The 8,810-nt window shown below is 36.3% G+C and overlaps 1 pseudogene; it reads left to right on the forward strand.

Annotated features, from left to right (window-relative positions):
* LOC130725277 (chaperone protein dnaJ GFA2, mitochondrial-like) lies at positions 1 to 1,145 on the forward strand (annotated as a pseudogene).
* The last annotated feature ends 7,665 nt before the right edge of the window (positions 1,146 to 8,810 follow it).

Here is an 8,810-nt window from a genome sequence, read left to right on the forward strand (position 1 = left end):
ATGGGAAATTTTTTTCCAAATGTAGGAAACGATGTTACTTTGAAGCAGTGGATGCTATTAGGAGCAGCTAATACATATTGGGCAACATGCAAATCCATTCATAACACAACATCACTAGAAAAAGAAAAAAAAAACTATTATGACATTCTTGGTGTGAGTAAGAATGCAAGGTCACATGAAATAAAGAAAGCATATTATGCGCTTGCAAAGAAACTCCACCCAGACACAAACAAAGATGATCATGAGGCTGAAAAAAGTTCAAGGAAGTTACAACTGCATATGAGGTTTTGAAGGATGAGGTAAAGCGTCAACAGTATGATGTCGAAGCTGACGCTTTACCTCATTCTTCAAAACAAGGCCCTGGATTTGGTCGTTTTTTTGGTCGTGGATTTGGGAAAAGTGTTTGGGGATAGGATGTCAAGACTTTCATTGAACTATCCTTTATGGAAGTTGTACAAGGATGCGCGAAAACTGTTACATATCAAACAGATGTGTTGTGTAACACTTGTGGTGGAATTGGGATTGCTCCTGGTACAAGACTTGAAACTTGTAAGCATTGTAAAGGGTCAAGATTCACATCTGTCAAAGCTGCTGATTGTGTTAGGATGTGCTCTATTTGTGTCATATGTGAGGGAACTGGCAAAATTGCATTGAATTTCTGCAAGTCATGCAATGGTGCAAAGGTTATCAAGAGCACAAAGTCAATCAAGTTGGATATTATGCCTGGGGTGGATAACAATGAAACCATCAAGGTTTTCAGAAGTGGTGGTGGTGGATTTCACCCTGGTAATTTGTATGTTACTATCAAAGTCGGGGAAGATCCTGTGTTTTGTAGACAAGGTTTTGATGTTCATGTAGATGCTCCTTTAAGTATCACTCAGGAATTTTCTGGAGGAACCATTCAGGTTCCAACAGTTAGTGGAGATGTTGTTCTTAAGGTTCGTCCTGGCACTCAACCTGGTCAGAAGGTGGTTCTGAAAAAGAAAGGGATCAAGACGAAAAAATCTTACACATTTGGTGATCAATTCGTTCATTTTAATGTTAAGATCCCAACAAACTTGACAGAGAGACAACGTGAATTGATCCAAGAGTTTTCAAAGGAAGAGCATGGTGAATTTGATGAACTGATAGCTGCTTCTGGGTGAGGAATTCAATTTCCAAAAGTCTCTATTGAAGTTTTCAAGTATATATATAGTAAGGGCCCGTTTGGTAGTTAGGATAGGATATGATATGTGAACATGATAGCAACAGGATAAGATAAGAGCAGGATAGACTTTTATCATATCCTGTGTTTGAGGTGCACATTATAAGGACATAATATGATAAGGAAAAATGTATCAGATTTATATTTGAATAAAAAATACATTTAAAAATGATCATTGTAATATATATATCTTTTTGTGATATTAATATATATATCTTTTATCTTTCAAAAAAAATGATCATTGTACTAAATTTAATTTCTTTACACTTTCATGAATGAGTTTATATTTTAAAATAACTAAAATTAATTTAAATTTTATTAATTAGCCTATTTTATTGTTTTGAAGATATCTTATATTTTAAATAAAATTATGCAGTTAACAAATTGGTTTTCACTTAGTTGTGACACGTGATAATTAACAATAAAAGTTAACTAAATTAAGAATATTATTATTTCAAAATTATTTTATATTTAAATTATAAATTATTATATAAGTAGATAAGTAGTTTTAAATAATAGTAGATGAAAATAGAAAATTAGTCTATTACTATTAAAAAATAATATTTGTAATCAATGGTTTTCACTTAGTTGCGACACGTGATAAACAATAAAAATTAACTAAATTAAAAATATTATTATTTAAAAAATACTTTATATTTAAATTATTATATAAGTAGATAAATAATTTTTAAATAATAGGAGATGAAAATATTAAATTAGTCTATTATTATTAATAAATCAATATTAGTAAGTGAGTAGTATATTTTACTATTTATGAATAATAATTTTATTTATTTTTTATTTTAGTTAAATTAATATTATTATAAATTGTAAATTATAAAATATTAAAATAAATTAATTTGAAGTTAGAATACTAAAGAAAATATATAACTGATATTCTATCATGTTCTATCCTAGCTCCCCCCTCAGGATAACTGATAACTCGGGAATATAAGGGTATTTTTGTGGGTCTTTTATTTTATTTTTAATTAATTTTCCGAGTTTTAATTAGTTTTTATGATATTTTTATATAATTTTCGGATTTTAAATTATTTTAGGATTTTATGAGTTTTTATTTTGATTTTCTAGATTTTGTTAGTTTTTATCTATCTTTAATTAGGACGTTTTGAATTATAGATTTGATTAGAATTTAGTTGGTTTATTTTGATATTTTTATCTTATTTATCTGATTTTTATTTAATGTTAAAATCAGGAATAATAGAGCTGATCCGGCGCTGCTGTTCCATGGAATCTACCATGCACCTGTCCTGCGGAGATCCAGCGGTTGATATTTTCTTCTCTGCCACGTGCTACAATCGTGACGAAGGTCTACCATAAGGATGGTGGTGCGCGGAGCACTGGAATAGGTCTGCACCAATTCGAAGATGACACGTGGCAGAAGCAGGTTTTGGCTTATTTGAAAGGAATCACGTGATTGACTTTGAAAGCAAAAATTGGATTTGGAAATAAAACGGAAACAGATTGGAATAGAATATATATTTTGGGAAAAAACGTACATAGGGAACATAACGTAATTTGGAGATTGGAGAGCAGCTTTTAAGTTTTTTTCCCTGGAGTTAATCCTAGCAACACTTTGAGCTTTTTTAAGAACTATTTTTATTTTAATAATTTATCTGATTATGAAAGTCATGTATGGCCAAACCTCCGTAGGTACTTTGAGTGTCTAATTTGATTCTTTTGATCTTATGTTTTGATATGCTTTTAGACTCATGAATCCTATTTTTATTTATGAATTTCTCATCTTTTATCTATGAATCTTTAATCTTTTATCTATGAATCTTTATGCATGAAGATTAACTTGGCTATTTTGTATGCGATTGAGAAATCGGTAGAAAATAGGAATCCGGTGAGGAATTGATTGTGAACGCCTACACCTTAGAGATAAGGGTAACTCCTAATTGTGTTGGCTAGTAACTAAGTACATTAATTCTCCAATTAAATTCGTCTAGGAGCTAAGAGATTAGTGTTAGCAGTTTAATTGGAAGTTCTGCGTAGTTAAAAGATTATCACCTAGAAACTTAGGCAAACACCATAAATAAGTTAGATAATTCATGAGTTAATTAGTCTATTAAGAATATAAGTGAAATTGATGAAATCTTACCCTAGGTACTTCCCCTTTTGATTGCTTTCAATACTACGTACTTGCCTTTCACTGAATTTTACAACTTTGAATTTAGTTATTTTTCAACAATTATTCACCCCAAACCTTTTTCTTTAGTCTTTTAGTTATTTAATAGTAGTTAAATTGATTTAGACAACCGCAATCCTTGAGTTCGATATTTTATTACTACTTAACGAATAGGTACACTTGCCTAGGAGTTATCAATAACTTTTACACATGATTGACATGATAGGATATGAGACAGGATAATGTTATCATATCCTGCTGGCGCAATAAACAACAGATAACAACATGATATGATTATTATCCTGTCCTATCATATCCTGTCCTGGCCACCAAACGAACCCTAAATATCATTTACTTTCATTGAAAAAGTAACATCAATTTGAAATTAAGAGAAATTCAATATAGGAAATTACCATTTCCTTGATGGTAGCTTTTAATATGATTTATTGCCAATTATGGGAAATCAGTTGCTAATAATCTCTTAAGTTAATTTTCATCCCTCTTATAAATCAATGAGACTTGATTTGGTCAAGGACTTAATGGTGATGGTTTTAATTGATGATTTACCATTGTAGAGAAACTACACCTAACTATATTTATCCACTATGTTTGGCAAGCTGTAATTGATGTAGGTAACAACAGTGCCTATAATGGCAAGATAATACACACATGCATGAGATATGGTGGTGTAGATACTTGATAAAAAATGGTATAAGCTCACTTCACATAAGTGACAAGTGAGAGAAGAAAATTTTGTGAGTTCCTTTATAAAGGACTAGCTGGGAAAATTGTCCTGGTCGCTCGAGGGGGTGAGTATAAAGCCTTGAGTAGAGGAATGTTTGGTGGATACTTATTTTACGGTCAAATGAAGTCATGCGAATACTGCTATGCACTACACTTCTCATCCCTATGGCGTGTGGTACCGTGTGATGTGGGGTTGAGCTTAATTTTCATCTGATACATAGCTCAATATTTAGGGGGTGATATAAAGACACACTTGATGTATTTGCAGAGCTCATAAAGATACATAACCCAATATTTGGGTGGAGCTATAGAGATGCACTTGATGTATCTACACATCTCTTAATGGGTGGTTCTATATACACACACTTGATGCATCTACCTATGTGAGTGTGAAGGTTTAGGCCACCTTCTATGAAAAACTTTGACAATCATTCTAGAACACTAGTGAGCAACCCAAGGTGAATGAAAAGCCTAACAATGTAAATGTAAAAATGTATTATCGCGGAGACTTTACGAATTTGAAGGTTAGAGGCGTGTTGTGGGGGGCTTTTCTCGAGTCCATTAAGTCAAGAGAAATTCACTTACTGGACTTGTGACGTTATCTCACTTTACTACGTGTTAATTTAATCATCTGAAGGGTTGAAACATAGCAACAACAAATGGAGATCTAAAGAAAGGAGACAACTTTGGTTCTTGCAAATGGTAGATATTGGGTTTGATGTGGGGTTTTTCATTTGTTTTTATATTTTCCATGGTTCATGAGGTTCTTGGTATGAATCCATATAAGTAAGTATGTTATGAGTTCTATTGTTATATTTTAAGCATTGCAATATTGCTCATGTATTAAGGATTGTCATTCTCTCTGATATAGGTGTCGTTTGGCTGTCTTATGGCTTCAATCTAATCTACTTTGACAAAAAAAAGACATACTTAAACCCTTTTATTGCCGAGAAAATTCCTTCTTCCTTGCCCGAAAAATTCCACCTGCTCAGAAAAATTATTCTCTTACATCTCTCTTAATTTCTCTCTAGGTATCTTCCCAAACCCGCACCTTCGAGCCGTCACCAATCCTCCAAGAGCATAATTTCTTAAACATCCAACCGATTTGAAATAACGCATCATTAAAAGCTTTGAATTCCTGAAAACCAAGCTTACCATATCCTTTAGGCACACATAACTTAGACCAATTCAAACGATACAAACCACGCTTGTTAGCGTCTCCACTCTAGTAGAACTTGCTAATCATACCCTTAATATGAGAGCAAAGACTACCTAGTAAAGAGAAACATGACATAACATATGACAGAAGAGCACAACTCATTTATTGAATAATCAGAAAACATGTTAAAAAATTTAAATCAGATAAAATTGGCTTACCTGATATGTTGTATAATATAAAATCTGATAGTATTAGACCTAATAAGAATTTAATACTATGCAACTTTTGGTCATAGAATATATAACTTACCAAATTGTTTAAATTGATACAATCATGTGCTTGGTGGAGGGTGGTGGTGGTAGATGACAACAGTGGTGACTCTGGTGGAGGGTTGTAGTTGTGGCAGCGATAGTAGTAGTGATGGGTCCTGGCAATAGAGTGGCGGTGGCAATAAAGAGATGGTGGTGATGGAGGGTGGTTGAGACAATTGTGAGGGGGTAGTAGAGTTGGTTGTGGTGGTAGAGGTGATAGTGGCGATAATGATGGTGGTGGATTGTGGAGGCAGTGGTGAGGATGGTGGTGGAGTTGGTTGTGGTAGTGGTGGTGGCTGCAATGTTGTAGGACAGTGGTTGCGGTGGTGAAGGGTGACGGTGGCGGTGGTGATGGTGGTGGAGGTGGAGTTGGTGGTGGTGATGGCGATAAAGACATCAACGGGGTGTAGTGGTGGCAGTGAAGGTGGCAATGGCGGCTATGGTGGAGGTGGTCATGGTGAAGGGTGTGGGTAAACTTAAAACAATGGATTAAATAATTTCAAGTAACTTATACGCTACAATCACTTTATTCATAACCTATATGCTACATTAAATAATCCATCATTTTAATGTATATGAGTGAACTGATTGATGAAATTATTCTATGCAATGTTAACACCAAACAATAATAGACAATGTATTGTATAAACTTACGGTGTAACAAACCAACCGAGGGAAAAATTTAGGGTTAATCCTCTAATTGGTCCCTGTGGTTGTGTGGCCGTCTGAAATTAGTCCCTCCCGTAAAATCTAAGTCCTCGTGTTTGGAAAGTGTGTGGAAATTAGTCCCTCCGGCGAGGACCTGCTACACACACTTTTTCAAACACGAGGACTTAGATTTTACGGGAGGGACTAATTTCAGACGGCCACACAACCACAGGGACCAATTAGAGGATTAACCCAAAAATTTATTATGGACCACTTTTTTGTGGGGCAAAGTTGCACCACCTCCTTTTGAGACCCACAATAACAGGTTTTTTTATTTAAAAAAATCAAAAAAACATATTTCTTAATCTTTAATTAATTATTAGGTTAATTGAATTAGGTCAAATTAAATGGTCATTAATTAGTTCATCTTCTTCTTTTCTTCCTCCCACCCAACAACCACTGCCACCCACAACCCTAAACCCGACCACCCCCACCCAATCTCGCCGCCACCACAACTTTAAACCCCACCACCACCACAAAATCGAAAGAGTAAAGCTTTGGGTCGTGGATCTTCTCTAAGGTGGTTGGGTGAAGTTGAAATCAGAAAATTTCAAAAAAGGTTGAGACAAGTATAGGGAAACCACAAGATCTTATTCTTCTTAGCGATGAACGTCGACGGGGAAGAAGAGGATCTGGGAAATGGGTCCCCACCGATGCCATCTGTTGGTCTGTGGTGCCTCCGAAATTTTTTCTAGATCCGATTGCATCTACGACGGTGGAATCTCCTCGGCCAGCGCCAACCACCTCCGCTTCTCACGACGTCTGATTTCTGGGTTGAGACTTCAATCACGACCCAACTTCTTCTTCCCTTCTTTTCCTTCGATTTTGTATGAGTTATGGATTTTGGGTTTGGGGTTTGGATATGGGTTTGTGGGGGGTTTTGGGTTGGTGGTGGCGTGGATTGGGAGTGGGTTCTGGGTGGTGGTGGGTTGGGTGTGGGTTCTGGGTGGTGGTGGTAGGGGTTCTGGGTTGATGGTGAACAAGTCGGTGATGGTGGTGGGAGTGGGTTCTGGGTGGTGGTTTGGATCTGGGGTTTGTGACGAGTTATGGGTTGGTGGTGGTGGGGGTTTTGGGTTGGGAGTGGAATTTGGGTGGTGGTGGGGGTTCTGCGTTGGGAGTGAGTTTGTTATTCTTATTTTCATTTTGGTGTTCTTGTTATTGTTCATGCTTCTGATTCTTTGGTTATGTCATGTTCTTCTTTGCAATTGCATCACAATGTAATTAGGTGGGTGCAGAACGTACATGGTGGTGGGTATGTGAGAGCGAAGGAGAAAGAGAATTCATGGAAGAATGAACAGAGTTGGTGCAGTGAGGGGAAGAGATGAAAGAAGAAGAATTTTAGGTTTATTTTTCTAATTTGATATTTTATCATTTTTAATTTTTGTTATTAATAAATATGCATTTTTATTTTTTTTAAAAACCGGGAAAACCCGCAATAGCAGGTCAAAAATGGGTGGGTGTAGTAAACGTGCCCCAAAATGAGCCATTAACTTAAAGTCATACCAAACTTAGATTTTTCTAAATTACTTTGTATTTAAATTCAAGCTCAGCACATAATTATTTTTTGAACTCAACAACCAATAATATTAAATCAAATAGAATCTGACATAGAAGCCAACACATCAGCCCTCAAATAAGTAGACAACCTGGGAGGCCCCTCCTCTATCCAGACAGCATCCGGAAAAGAAGAGGCACTCCTAGCCAGGTAATCTGCACAAGAATTGCCTTCCCTACGCCCAAATGAAAGATCAACATGATCAAAAAACATAACTAAACTATGACAATCCTGAATAATGGAAAACAAATGTGAAGTTCCAAAAGCCTTCTTCCAAGCCTGATGAAGAAGCAAACAATCAGTCTCAAACTGCACTCATTTGAAGCCAAGCTGAATAGCCAAATCCATAGCCCACCTTAAGCTAAGAGCCTCTGCCACCGTTGGGGAAAGCACAACTGTTGGGTATTTGGCTGCAGCCGCAAGGACTTCACCAACGTTGTCCCTCGCCACAAAACCAAAACCCGCCAATCGCTCCTTCCCCACCGATGCATCGACATTCACCTTCAATGTATCCTCCGGGGGGTCTGCACCATTTCCTTAAGCCCGCTCTCTCTATTGCCGCTGCCATCGTGAAAGATGAAGAAGATGCGAGAACCAAGCAAGCGACGCAGTCCAACACTGCTGCTACACTCAGGGTCTGCTCCTCAAAAACAAGTTTATTTCTAGCCTCCCAAATGGCACATAGCACCCGCTGCACATAGGCCACCACGTCAAGGTCCTAGTCTATGGTCACCATAGTCATGAACTCCACCATCGTAAGACGCGGGTCCACACGAATCCCTGGGTTGCTAGCGAACCAGCACCCTCTCGTGACATAATTTTATTCTCATGAAATAATGCTTTACTTTTCCTAAAATATCCTTTATTTTTTTTTTGTTTAAACTACTGTGAGGGACTCGAACCTAAGCTAATGAGCTAAATAAGATTATTCAATTTCCCCATAATTTTTAACAATAACTACTTACTTATAAATACTACTC

Source organism: Lotus japonicus, chromosome 6, assembly GCF_012489685.1.
Source record: "Lotus japonicus ecotype B-129 chromosome 6, LjGifu_v1.2".
Lineage (NCBI taxonomy): Eukaryota > Viridiplantae > Streptophyta > Magnoliopsida > Fabales > Fabaceae > Lotus > Lotus japonicus.